The sequence below is a fragment of the Miscanthus floridulus genome, chromosome 3 (genome assembly GCF_019320115.1).
Source record: "Miscanthus floridulus cultivar M001 chromosome 3, ASM1932011v1, whole genome shotgun sequence".
In the NCBI taxonomy this organism is placed as follows: domain Eukaryota; kingdom Viridiplantae; phylum Streptophyta; class Magnoliopsida; order Poales; family Poaceae; genus Miscanthus; species Miscanthus floridulus.
Genome location: NC_089582.1, coordinates 147,497,912 through 147,512,466, shown reverse-complemented (window position 1 = coordinate 147,512,466; position 14,555 = coordinate 147,497,912). Strand labels below are relative to the sequence as shown.

The 14,555-nt window shown below is 49.2% G+C and overlaps 1 pseudogene; it reads left to right on the top strand.

The window, feature by feature from the left end:
• Positions 1-4,867: 4,867 nt before the first annotated feature.
• LOC136547448 (probable indole-3-acetic acid-amido synthetase GH3.11) overlaps positions 4,868-14,555 on the top strand; it is a 32,869-nt pseudogene continuing 23,181 nt past the window's right edge.

The window sequence follows — 14,555 nt, the reverse complement described above, 5'->3', positions numbered from 1 at the left end:
TCACCGGTCAGCATTTCCGGTCGTCGCCACGTCAGCCACCCGCCGTGCCATCATGCATGGCGCGGCACAGACATTTCGCCGCGTCATGACAATAGGTGTGGCCAAAAGTGTTAGATTTGAAAAAAAACAGTGTTAGATTTAAAATTAGTTTAAAAAAGTGTTAAAATTATAAAAAAAACACCATGGATTCCGATTGTTCGTATGTACGAGAAATTTTTGGGTGTATCGTGCATATAGACGGCACGGCTTCATCGAACAGTGAAGACCATCAAAAAAGATGGCGCAAACACAAAGATTGGGACACAAGACTTCAATTGGCCCTGGTAAAAAAAGAAATCATCCTTCGCCTTGGCACCGTCCAGGAAGACAGATCAGTTACACTGGAGGAAATAAATCTGCTCAAAAATCTGAAAGCCCAAACCTTAAAACTTGCGCTCGTTGAAAAATCAAGATTCCCGCAAAGATCCTGCCTTACAGACAGTGACATGATGAACACGGCCCATCATCCTATATTTCCAAAACATTCGAGGCTAAATCAATGGGCGACTTTCGGCCCATCGATCTCCTACACAGCGTAGCGAAAGTCTTCTCCAAGCTACTGAAAAATAGATGGCGTCCCTCCTCAACAATTTAATCTCTAAGAATTAAAATGCATTCATCAAACGAAGGTGCATTCAAGATAATGTCATGTATGTCCAAAACACAGTGCGGAAACTACACGAGATGAAGACGCCGACCCTCTTCTTAAAGCTCGACATTCAAAAGGCATTTGACACTGTCAATTGGAGCCACTTAGGGTTTGTTTGCATAGGTGCTAAATTTGCAGGGTAGACCGGCTTTTATCCAACAGAGGCTTTCTATTTGCGTGTTCCTGGGGGTGTAGTTGGCTGAGAGTGCAGATTGTGAGGATGATTCCCTGTGGTCAGCAGTTTAAGCCACATCCTTGTACATAGACTCTCTTTTCTGCTCAATTGAAAGGCAGAACTCTCATTTAAAAAAGATGAGGTAAGGAGAAGCTAAGTAACCAAACTGTGCCTAAGACAACATGGTCCAAGATGACAAGAATTATAGAACTGCAAGGGCAAAGTATTTACCGTCTACACTCTACACCATAGATAGGTGGTGCCAACAACATTGCTAAAGGAGATAGTTTTTTTAAAGGACGGCAAAAGCTCTGTCATAGATTTTATTAGATGGTGAAAAAAAAGGAATTACAACAAGCTAATTACAACCTCACCGACGCCAGGAAAACGGCGACCGACCACTGGCAAAGGAAAAACAACCATGAAGGAAAGGAAAAACAAAAGAGGCCAGGCAAGGCGGCCTCTGAAAACAACTTGTTGAGCAACAACTAGAAGAAAACCAGGAAACTGTCTACTGTATAGAGTAACTCTCCTGCCTATGTTTTTAATTATAAGTCATTTTGATTTTTTAATATATAGTTTTTGTTATACATCTAGATATAAAATGACTTATAATTTATAAGCTGAGAAATTTTACGGTGTTTGAGAATAATAAGAGCCTTTCGTTCATCTAGATCTAATGGTTAAAAATGTAAAGGAATCTAATGAGAGGAACTTAAGTTGTGGGCCTGAAATTGATTTCTATATTTATCCAAAGGGTATAATGGTATTTTGATCGGTAGAACCCCTACCCGCATATTATCCATCCCTGTTGGATAATGTTGAATGGGTACAAGTTCTCCCGCCGCTGGTCCATGTGCCATGCAGCGGCAGGGCCATCCTCACCAGCGAATACGTCTAACGGCACTTTAGTGATCGGCAAGATGAAGAACCCCAACTGGTCCATCTTCGAGATGGACGACGACGTCGGCTGCGACAGCTTCAGTCTGCCGCACCGCCTGTGTGCTGCTCCTCGAGGCGCACCATGCACCATGACGCCGGCCGCCTGGGTAGCTGCCCTCCATCGCCATCACGCGTCAGAGACACAGTGCCACGCCTCGTCGATGCCGGCCAGTGCGATGCCGATGTCGTCGATCCCTTGCAGCCGGCAAAAGCCGCAGGCGGGCTCCAACTAGACCCTGCAGGGGCGAGCGATGGTGAGCCTGGACACGACAGACGCCGGCACCAGTGCGCCTCGTGCAGGCTAGCGGCGGCGGCGACGAGCCGGCGAACTGTCTCCGGCGCGAATGCATGTGTGCGTTCCGTATATTAGTATATTAGTAAAATGACTAAACTATCCTTAATTATATTTAATTAATTACTTTTACATCAGACGGCTGGAAAAAAAATTCATAAGAGGAACTACCGGTTCCTCCCAAGCACAGTAAAACATCTCTTCTCTTGATATTGTTCCTTCTAAGTATCGGGTTCAAATGCAGGCTGGTCCTATGCTGCACTAGCTGGCAGTGGCTTCTTGTTAGTTCCTTCTTTGATGTCTCCCACCTTGATCATCCTCCAAAGTGAAGCGAATAGTCTGGTCATGGAGGAGGGGCACACGCACACAAAGCAAGCACAAGAGAATACCAGAGCAGGTTTGGATAGGCCCTAGACCCCTACTACCCTCGATGTAAAGCATGCATTCCCCGGAAGCACCAACGTTGGCAGTGTCCGGTTTCAGTGCTGCTGCTTCGTCCAACAATGCTCACGCTCCCATCATGAAAGTGCTCTCCTGTCTCCTCCTCCCCTCCCCTCCACCCCGTACTTCTTTTCTCCTTTCATCGCCTTTTGGTTGCTGAAAGATTAAACCGGCTGTGGTGCACGGTCTGATCTCCAAAGTTACCGATTTTACCGGCATCTTTACTGCAGATTGGTAAGATTAACTCTTGATTATCTTAAGTACCAAGGCTTTTGGTTCTGCAATTTGGTTTGGCTTCGACATGCTTCTACGCAGACAGCAGCAGAGGATCGAATCCCAACTTACGTTGGATTGCTATGCGTGAGATATTATTGAGGCAGTCTTTTGGGCGACAGTGACTTGGATGAAGTGCAGAGAACAAATATACAGGGAGATCTGTCTTCGTTACCTCTCAAGCAGCATGTCACTCTCACGGCGTTATTCCGTGCCCACCACCTGTTCGGCAAAATGACTCAACTCTGAAACCGTGTGTCATATGTGTAATACACTTGACAACTCGTGAGTTTCTTTCTTGCACATGGACCTATTCTTATCATAGTGGATGCAGGCTGGGATTTCAATAGGACACTGACACTAGCTTCTGCCCTCAGAAGGCGAGGGGATCTCACAATACGTCTGTGGAGCTGTGCATTACTTGCACATGGCCTTATTCTGATCATGGTGGATTCAGGCTATCCATTTTGAAGAGGACATTCACTTCGTTTCTGCTGCTCAAGTAAGAAGGCGAGGAGATCTTGCAAGGATGGGAGACTTGAAAGGAGGGGGAGATATGATAAGAACAAGGCTGAAAAGCATCGAATAGCTTGTCTTGTTGATTAAACACTGTAATTTTATATTATCAGCCAGCAACACGAGAAGCCTGAAGAAGCACAAGACACTGTAGCTGGTCCGGCACGCAGGAAGGCGGGCGCAACGCCAAGGAAGAAGAGCGACCGCACCAAGCGACCGAACCAGCTCATCACAGGGCCTGAGTGGGCGTGAGTCGAAGGATTAGACACAACCTCGCCTGTGTGACTCGCGCACGGCATGAGCCGATGTATTAAAGGGGTAGGAAAGGCTTGGAAGAGGGATAACAAACATATTAGCCAAACTGAACCTGAACTAATCTTTCCTCCTCCTACCTTGCGTATTGCTCCTTCTCTCTGAGTTCTTCCCCAATTCTCCAAATTCCTCCCCAATTCCTTCTGCTACCGATCTCTGCTTACACTTTAGCAAAGAATTTGTGCACTGTTTTCCTTTTTCTGTAGGCAGTGGATGGCATATAATGTCTTATGAAGGCTTCAGGTGCTGATGCAACATTTCAAGAATAACGTTTGAAGTGGATAAATGCGTTGTTATCTTTCAGTGCTACCCACTTTGTTGGTTGCGTCTGCCTCTGTATTCTGGCAGATAGTGTGCATTCCTTATGTGTATTATTGATAACTTTAGGGGTGGTTAGACAATTACTAGTGTCTCTAAACCTGCACCTTTTGTCTCATGAGTGGTGTAGTTTCTTCTGGATGTTTTAATTGGTTGAAGAAAGTATTCTTCAGATATTTTTTAGTAGTCTAAGAACAAAATGTCCATTCTCATTGGTTCGTATTTTGATCTCTCCTTTTCAGTAGCTCTGTGGTAGGGTCCATGGGATTGCCTGACAGAGGAACCATCATTGTTTTAGGTGTTCTCCATCTCTGGAGAGTCTGGTAGGTATTACTACTCACTAGAATCAGTACAGATATGATGAAAATTCTTGGGATGAAAGAAAATAAGGGTATGCCAAAAGAACCAGTTTTTTCAACCTTTTAGTAGTTCCTTTACCAGGTTATCCTATCCTTTGAACTACTTTAGCCATGCCCTTAAAAATTAGAGGTTCTGACACTGTACAGTTCACCTGTACAAGAGAAAATTTCCCCACATTGCACATTGTTTCTCCAAGGCTGCAGAATTTTAATTTAAAGGCACATCATGAGAACACAAGTGGAGTTATGTGTGACAAGATAAAACAATGTAACAGATAAGTACAGAGTCGAGACACAGACAATTTAAAGTAGAACAGAACTTCTAGATATACTGAAACATATTGTTACGTCCAGAACAGTTGTATATGGATCATCTTACATGGGTGCACCATCCAATTGGTCCAGAATCTCTCGGATAAGGTAGAGACATTAAGAGGACATGCTTCTCGGATCATGCACTGTCTATAAAAGGGGTGCACTTGCTCCAGAAATCGTTACTTTGAGCCATTGTCTTCCTCTTCTAAATAAGACCCGTCTCTAATTCTTCTAACATGGATGAGCATAAGTTAGGTTACAAAGGAAACGATGTTCTTCAAGAGCTTGAAATACTGACTATAAATGCCAAAGCAGAACAAGAGGTTATATTGAGTAAAATTATTGAGAAGAATTGGGCTGCTGAATACCTGAATAAATTCATGAATGGATCCATAGACATTTCTGCCTTCAAGAGACAGGTTCCAGTAGTGACGTATGATGTGGTCCAACCCTACATTTCAAGGATTGCTGCTGGTGAAAGATCTGTTAAATAATCTGTTGCTCCCCTGTATGAACGCACGACAGTGAAGTCCTAATATGGCTAGAGGGGGATAACCTATTTAAAAATCTACAAACCAAATAGAGCAATTTGATTAGTATAACAGATAGCGAAATACAAACTTGCTCTAGCTCTACAAGGGTTGTGTGGGGGTATTAACCCCTATACCCTTACGGCTAGGCTTGGGCCGGCCCGGATCAGGGGGTCCGGTCCACTAGAAGACGACGCGCGGCCCAGTCAACCTGTTCGGAATCCCGCGCAAGGAATCAAGACAGATTTGGAGATCAAGCAAGATCCTGGTCGGTTAGAATAGGAAGTCCTTATCCGGCCACCTATGGCAATTGTAACTGGCTAGGATTAGTTTCCAGATCTGTAACCCTGCCCCCTGGACTATATAAGGCGGGCAGGGGACCCCTCTAAAAAACATCTCTCATTGACATACAGCAATACAATCAGACGCAGGACGTAGGTATTACGCCTTACGGCGGCTGAACCTGGATAAAACCTCGTGTCTGTCTTGCGTCACCGTCTTGTTTGTGGCTTGCGCATCTGTCTGCCGACAATCTACTACCTTGGGCATACCCCTAGGTAGACTGTCGACCATATTTCGTCGACAGTGGCGCGCTAGGTAGGGGGTGTGCGTACTGCTCTCCAAGCAAACAAGATGGTCATCATCTCCGGCTCTGTGGCTACGCCGAACGGCCTCACGTTCACCGTCGGCCAGATCACCTAGGACCACTGGCTCCAACGAACTTCATCGCCATGATCACGGAGGAGGCACGGACTCAATCCGCGTCGACCACTGCTTCACCTGCATCGACTACGGCTCCGACCACGGGGGATCTGGCTCCGACCACGGTGGACCTGGCTCCGACCATGGTGGAATCTGGCTCCGACCACGGTGGATCTGGCTCCGACCACGTCCGCATCGCCTTCAGCCATGCCGACAACCCGTCGTCCGCTTCCCCGCTACAAAGGGAAGCAGATCGACAACACCGACCTGCTCGACTCCATCGATCGGGTCGCACCAAACTCGCTGAAACCCTAGCTCTGGTAAGTTCAATTCAAAGTCAACCTAATGAGCAGGTAACCGCTCCCACAATAGATCTACCCGACCAGCTCGGGCCAGTCGTCCTGCACTGACTTGGTACTAGATCTCGTGGTCATATCTACTCCTGAAGGGTGCTCCGCTCGTCGCCGGCCAGCCTCCGCGATGGGTCTCCGGCTCTCTGAGTACGAAGCCTCGACGGAGAACTACCAGGCCCAACCCTACGGCCTGCGAAACGCTGCCTCCAACTACGCGTACAATATACAACGCTGCTCGGATCTGTGTTTTATACTTCGACCTCGGCCAAAGCCACGCAACTTCGTCAATATGGTCCGGACTGAGGATTATCAGGAAGGATCGGTCCACACAGTTCAAGAGGGTGGCTCAAGCTCTTCGTCCGGCACCGCATCTAATGCCTCTGTTCGCACCGAGCTCCAGAATCACGACGATGAAGGCGTCGAATACGATCTGGATATCCCAGACCATGCCCCGGGATACCCGCGATTCCCGTCCTTCCCACCAAGGCGAGGAGACTTGATCAACGTTGTCAGTAATGACGAACCACCGACAGTTGGCGAGATGGAACAAGAAAGGCTGGCACGCGAAGCACGCAATATTGATCGGTTTAATCACCGACAAATCGAAGCCAGGGCGGAAGAGGAGGCCCGACGCATAAGGGTCCAGCCACGCGATCTTAACAACGCCTTTGACAGGGTGGGGGACAAGCAGGTCTTCAGGACTTCAAGCACCAACGTAGCCGTTGCTATGGCGACAATGCAACGACTACCCAATACCCCAGAAACTCAGGCAGTTCGTGATGATATACAAGCTTACCTGACGGCTGCTATGGCCGAGACCGTAGAAATTGTAAATCAAGCCTAGGCTCCATCCGTGTCAGTCGAATCAAGCCACAACCGCCAGTACTCAAGTCGCTCACAGCCACCCAACCAACGTGGCTCGCGCAACAACGACCCATCAGACAACCGTCAAGGTGGAAATGGTGGCCATGATGGTGGTCGGGATGACAACCGCCGCCGGGATGACAACCGTCGTGACTTCCGGGACGACAACCGCCGAGACAACCGCGATAATCGCCGTAATAACCACGGCCGCAGGGTTAATCAGGGGGGCAACCGAGATCGCCGTGATGGCAATAACGATCTCCGCCATTACCTCGGAGAACGCGATCTGCAAGATCGCATCAACCAAAGAGCCAACGATCGTGCATCCCATGAAAGCTATCGCCATATAGAATATGATACTGCCCACGGCCCTCCGGGTTTGAAGCAGTTTACTCTGCATCTTCGCCAAGTCATATGGCCCAAGAACTTCAAGCTCGAAAAACTTCAGAAGTACGACAGCAAGGAGAACCCCGAATTATGGGTCATGCTCTATGAAACCGCGTGTAGATCAGCCATGGGTGACGAGCACGTCATGTCTAACTACTTCCCAGTCATTGTCGATCATGCAGGTTACCAATGGCTGGTCAGCTTGCCGGCGAACGACTTCGATTCTTGGCAAGAGCTCAAGCAAGCTTTCATCGACAACTTCATTGCCACTTGCGAGCAACCCGGCAACAAATATGATCTACAGTGGATTCGAGACCGGAAAGACGAGCCACTACGCGAGTACGTCCGACGTTTCTCGGAGATGCGCATCAAGGTCCCATCAATCTCCGACAACGAGGCAATCGAGGCTTTCATCACTGGTCTCCGCTTCCACGACGCCCTACGGGACAAGCTCCTCCGCAAGAGACCCAAATCAGTCATAGCGCTCCTAGCCACTGCCAAGAAATATGCGGACGCCGACGATGCTAAAAAGATAATCATCGAAGAAGCAGCAAGGGTTCCACTGCTCCGACCACCCCCCACACCGCGACGACTACCGCGGCAACCGTGGTCGGAAACGACAATTTTGATCGCCGCAACCAGCGCAACGACCCCCGCGACTACCGCTGACCAGCGTAATCAGCGGCGTAATCGCCAGTGACGATTATAGGGGCAAGCGTGCTCAGGGAAGACGACGGCGAGGTCAACACCGTTAAGAAAGGTGGCGGACGTCGCAACTACGAAGAAGACTACGCCAAAGCATTGAAAGGACCCTGCCAGCTCCACCCCAAGTCAAACCATACCATGGAAGAATTGCCTGCGTTCTCAAGTCTATCTACACGCGTCAACAGGCTCCGGATACGTCCGACAAGCCTAACTGACGCAGGGGAACAACGCAACGAGGACAATGATGATGAAGACGCAGATCCCCGTCACAAGTACGTCTAGCCAACCGATCGCGTCCACACCATCATTGGAGGCAAAGTGTCCATCGAGACCAAACGGGAACGCAAGCTACTCACCCACACCTGCTTGAACAGTGGCCAACACTGACAACCTCATCGCCGATCCGTGGCTCCCTCCTTGGTCTCACCGCAAGATCTCCTTCAGCAGAAAGGACCAATGGGCTGCAATACCAGAGCCAGGACGTTTCCCCCTAGTCCTTGATCCTTGTATCAACAGGGTCCAGTTCGACAGAGTGCTGATTGACGGTGGTAGCTCTATTGATATACTGTTCAAGAACAGTTTGCTGGCTCTGAAGATAACCCCGGTTGATCTCAAGCCGTACGAGGCATAGTTCTAGGGTGTTCTACCCGGACAGAGCTCTACTCCTCTCGGGCAAATCACGCTACCTGTGCAATTTGGTACCCCAGACCACTTCCGCACCGACTACGTCAACTTCGTGGTCGCCGACTTCGAAGGCACCTACCATGCTATCCTTGGTCGACCAGCGCTCACCAAGTTCATGGCCATACCTCACTACAGGTATTTGGTGCTCAAGATGCCTACTGAGAAGGGGGTTCTAACTCTCAAGGGCAACGTGTACGCAGCTTACACCTGTGAGGATGACAGCTTCAAAATAGCAGAGGCTCACGACCTCTCTATTCGCATGGCCGAGACCACGCTCGACGCCAAGAAGACCCCTAGCCGACCACCTAGAGATCCCAGACCTCGAGGCCCCCGCAAGAACGTCAAGTCCAAAGAGCACAAAACGATCCAGCTGGTCGACGGTGATCCCAGCAAAACGGCCCTTATCGGGGCCAACCTGGATCCTAAATAGGAAGACGCGCTCGTCAGGTTCTTGAGGAGCAACGTGAGCGTGTTCGCATGGAAACCTGCTGATATGCCCGGTGTACCTCGGAACTTGATCGAGCACTCCTTAAATGTCGACGGCAAGGCCAAACCTATCAAGCAGAAGCTACGACGGTTCGCTCGCGACAAAAAGGAGGCTGATTAGGGTAGAAGTTACATGGCTTTTGGCAGCCGGATTTATTAAAGAAGTGTATCATCCGGAGTGGTTAGCCAACCCGGTCCTTGTATGCAAAAAGAATAATGAATGGAGAATGTGCGTTGATTACACTGATCTCAACAAACACTGCCCTAAAGACCCCTTTGGCTTACCTCGCATAGACGAGGTCGTAGATTCAATGGCCGGTTGCGAGCTGCTTTCCTTTCTCGATTGCTACTCTGGTTATCACCAGATCGCTCTCAAAAAGGACGACCAGATCAAGACATCTTTTATCACGCCTTTCGGCGCCTACTGCTACACGACCATGTCGTTCGGGCTCAAGAACACCGGGGCTACCTACCAACGCGCTATACAGGCCTGCCTCAAAGACGAGATAAAAGACGACCTCGTCGAGGCTTATGTTGATGATGTAGTTGTCAAAACCAAGGAAGCACATACCCTTGTTGACAACCTGGAACGCACCTTTGCAGCCCTTAACACATTCCAATGGAAATTAAACCCAAAGAAGTGCATCTTTGGTGTTCCTTCTAGCATACTACTTGGCAACGTCAGTCAGTCACGACGGCATATGCCCTAACCCGGAGAAAGTCAAAGCTGTCTTGGACATGAAGCCGCCCAAAAAGGTGAAGGATGTTCAGAAGCTTACCAGGATGCATGGCCGCTCTCAGCCGTTTCATATCAAGATTAGGCGAAAAAGGATTACCGTTCTTTAAACTGCTCAAAGCATCCGAGAAGTTTGAGTGGTCGGAGGAAGCAGACGCTGCCTTCACACAGCTGAAACAATACCTTACGTCACCTCCGGTCCTCACTGCTCCCAGAGAAGACGAAACACTCCTGCTTTACATTGCGGCGACTAATCGAGTGGTCTCCACTGCCATGGTGGTCGAGCGCGATGAGCCCGACCATGTCTACAAGGTACAGCGACCAATCTATTTCATCAGTGAGGTACTCAATGAATCCAAGACCTAGGTACCCACAGATTCAGAAATTGATCTACGCCATACTGATAACATCCCGAAAGTTGAAACATTACTTCGACTGGATATCGTGTGGTGGTCATGACTGAGTACCCTCTGTGAGACATCATTAGCAACAAGGATGCGAATGGGCGCATCGTCAAATGGGCAATGGAGCTATGCCCTTTCTCGTTGGAATTTGCAAGCCGAAATACAATCAAATCTCAGGCACTTGTCGATTTCATCATCGAGTGGACAGACTTAAGCACACCTGCCTCTCAGGGGCCCGATGAGTATTGGAAGATGTACTTCGACGGCTCTCTCAACATCGACGGCGCAGGAGCAGGAGTCCTTTTCAGTGTCACCATCCAAGGAGCAGCTCCGGTACGTCCTCAGGATTCATTTCCCAGCATCTAATAACGCCGCCGAGTACGAAGCATGCCTACATGGTTTGCGAATTGTGGTCGAGCTCGGTGTTAAATGTCTCTATGTCTATGGAGACTCAGCTCTAGTCATCAACCAGCTCAACAAGGACTGGGACACGACCAACGAAAAGATGGATGCATACTACAAATCGATCAGAAAGCTGGAAGGCAAGTTCTACGACATCGAGTACACACATGTGGTCCGGGACAAAAATCAAGCAGCAGATGCGCTGTCAAAGTTAGGATCATCCCGAGCTAAAGTCCCACATGGCGTATTTGTTCAAGACTTGCTCGCGCCTTCCATCGAAGAGGAAGATCCCACAGTCGACAAGCCTCTAGACCAGCTTTTGGTGGCTACGGTTCCGGCGTCAAACACCATCGAACCACCTCCGACCACTAAGAAGCCTGATTGGAGAGTACCTTTCATCAAGTACCTAACAGATGGTAGCGGTTACACCGATCGGACAGAAAACGAACGCCTGATGTGGCGCAGTAAGCAGTATCTGCTCGTCGATGGCAAATTGTGGCGCAAGAACGCAAAGGAGGAAATCTTGATGAAGTGTATAACCCAGGAGGATGGCGAACATCTCCTGGACCAAATCCACTCTGGCTCCTGCGGCAACCACGCAGCCTCCAGAACACTGGTTGGCAAGGCCTTCCGAGCAGGGTTTTATTGGCCGTCAGCTATAGCCGATGCAGAGAAGCTAGTCCACCATTGTGAGGGTTGTCAGTTCTTCGCCAAAAGAGTCCACAGTACCAGCACATGAGATTCAGACAATACCAGCCTCTTGGCCTTTCGCATGCTGGGGACTGGATATGATCGGGCCCTTCAAGCCGGCTCCTGGGAAATTTACATGTGTCTTTGTGCTGATCGACAAGTTTTCTAAGTGGATAGAGTACATGCCTCTGGTACAGGCATCTTCAGAAAAAGCCATCATGTTCATCGACCAGGTCATCCACCGCTTCGGCATACCCAACAGCATCATCACTGATCTGGGTACTCAGTTCACCGGGAACGCTTTTTGGGACTTCTGCGATGAAAGGAGCATAGTGGTAAAATACATCTCGGTGGCACACCCTAGAGCTAATGGACAGGTCGAGCGGGCAAACGGTATGATCTTGGACGCACTTAAGAAGAGGATGTACAGAGAAAACGACAAAGCTCCTGAAGATGGCTCAAAGAGTTACCAGCCATGGTCTGGGGCCTCAGAACCCAGCCCAGTCACAATACCGGCGTATCACCATACTTCATGGTTTATGGTGCTGAGGCAGTGCTCCCAGCAGATATAGCCTTCAGATCAGCACGGGTAGAGAACTTCGATGAGGACAAGGCTAATGAAGCGAGGGAGCTAGAAGTGAATAGTGTAGAAGAGAAGCGGCTCGATTCTTGCATACGTACAGCCAAATACCTTGCTGTTTTGCGTAGGTACTACAACAAGAATGTTAAGGAGCGGTCCTTCGTGGTCGGGGACCTGGTCCTGAAGTGGAAGATGAATCAGGCTGGTGTCCACAAACTCGCAACTCCATGGGAAGGGCCCTTCATGATCAAGGAAGTTACATGACCTACGTCTTACAGGTTAGCTCACCTGGATGGTACGGACATACCCAATTCATGGCACATCGACTAAGCTTAGGCGTTTCTATGCTTAACTGCTAAGATATGTACTCCTCTTGTACTTTCGATTTAATTCAATAAAGCTACTATGATTTCTCCGACCACTCTAATGTGTCACCTCGAAGTCCATTATTATTCTAACTTAACTAGTCAAAATCGACCTCCATTCCTTCCTGGGTTTTCTAGAGCAGGCCCTGTCTCCAGTTTCCTCCCAATGCGTGCATGAGATCTGCTCTCTACGCTGCGGGTGATCGGTAGGTCCCCTCTGGTTTGACTTGTCTGCGTCTATCGTGTGCACAGGCTATGCTCCTCACACTCGACCACAAGACAAACTAGGGCCATACAAACCTGTCAGGATGACGTGTCGACTAAACTGGTACAACTAAACTAGAACGCTAACATGTTCTCACTTAGTTACACCAACGCGAGATTCAAGCTTAAATACGTTTTTCACAAAACAAACAAGCTTATGATGATATACAGTTACGTTATTACAAGCTTGCCTGAAAAGGTCCAAGTTTACAATAACACAACTACATCTTCTTCTACAGCTATAGCCTATACTATTGGCTGGTCGGGTCATGCGGCACCTGCTGCTCGCTGGGTCTGACATTGTGCTCGAGTCCCGGGGACTCTTGTACTGGTCGAGCTGAAGAAGATGGCCCCGCCGATGCCTGGCTGGTCGAGACCGCAGGCTTCGTCGGTTGGCTTAAAACTGATTGCGCTTTCCAGCTGACTCGTTGATGGCAGTACCCTGTACAGGTGCTGTCCGCCTCCACATAGGTTAATGTCGCCAATTATTCTTGCCGACAAGTCCAGCTGGGTCATCCGAAGCTCCTCAGCCTTGTCTGGATCTACCTCCTTCGGGTATCCAGCTTCCAGGCGCTTGAGATCGATCAGGGGGTAGTGGGCACGCACCATGCTTAGCACATGTGCGCCTATGTACTCACCCTGCCTCCTTCACGAACTCTTGGAACCATCCCCATGCCTTTCGGCATCTATCGACCAGTCCGAGCTGCGGTGTCCTTGGCACTTCCTCTGTAAGCGCTGGGTCGATAAGGTTGAGGACCGGCAAAATGCCGGTTGCCACTTCCTGGCACCGGTTTTTCCATGTGTCCTGATCCTCGGTGATCTCTAGGCATCGCGCCTTCTAGCCAGTCACTGATCTTTCATCACGGCTTCTAGATGCTTCTTGGCATTGACTTTTAAAACTGCAAATCGCACAAGACATTAAAATGTCATGCCAGCGACAAGATAAGGCGGGCAACAAAGTGAGCAAGGTGGTCTAGAACACTTACTCTTCTAGTTCCTCCTTCATCTTGGTTGTGTGGTCCCAGAGTTGCGACTGGTCGTGCGCCAGTTTCTTGTTGTCCTCCTTCAGGCGACCACACTCTACGACCACACGGCTATTCTCCTCTTGGAGACGGACTACTTCGGCTTCTAAGCCTGCACTACAGCTGTGACTACCAACAATGCAACAACACGTGTCATGCACTCGTTGTGATAAAGTGACAACTTACTTGTTTTTTCCTGCTCTTTGTTACTAAGCTGGACGACCAGGTTCTATTTCTGCACCTCTTGCTCCGTCCTCTCATGGTTGGTGGCTTCAAGTTGGTGGCGCAAGCGTTCCACCTCGGCCGCCAGTTCTTTATTGCTTGCTGTGATCCCCTCAATCTGGTCGAAGCACTTCTTTCGGTACCTTGCGGTCTTCATTAAGTCCTGCATGTAAAAAGCTAAGTCAGACAGTTTGACTGGATAGCAGGATTAGGTGGTCAAGCAAAACATACCTGGACTTCCATCACCAGACATTTCGCCGCTCGTTCAACTTTCATGGTCTCTTCGACCTCTAGGATTTCCTCATGAACAACCCATTGGTCGTTCTGCCAGCGTGACACATATACATGTTGTCGTTTGTCCTAGGGACGGCCCAGGACCTCCTCTACTTCGTCCTCTTCGGCCTCTTCTTCGGGTAGAGGTGCTGGTCTGGAGTTTGCAGCTTCTGCGATCACTATGGCCTTCCCATGGGCCGTAGCATCGGCAAACGTGCTCTATGCCACCTCCGGCTGCTGCTCCTCGGTTTGGTC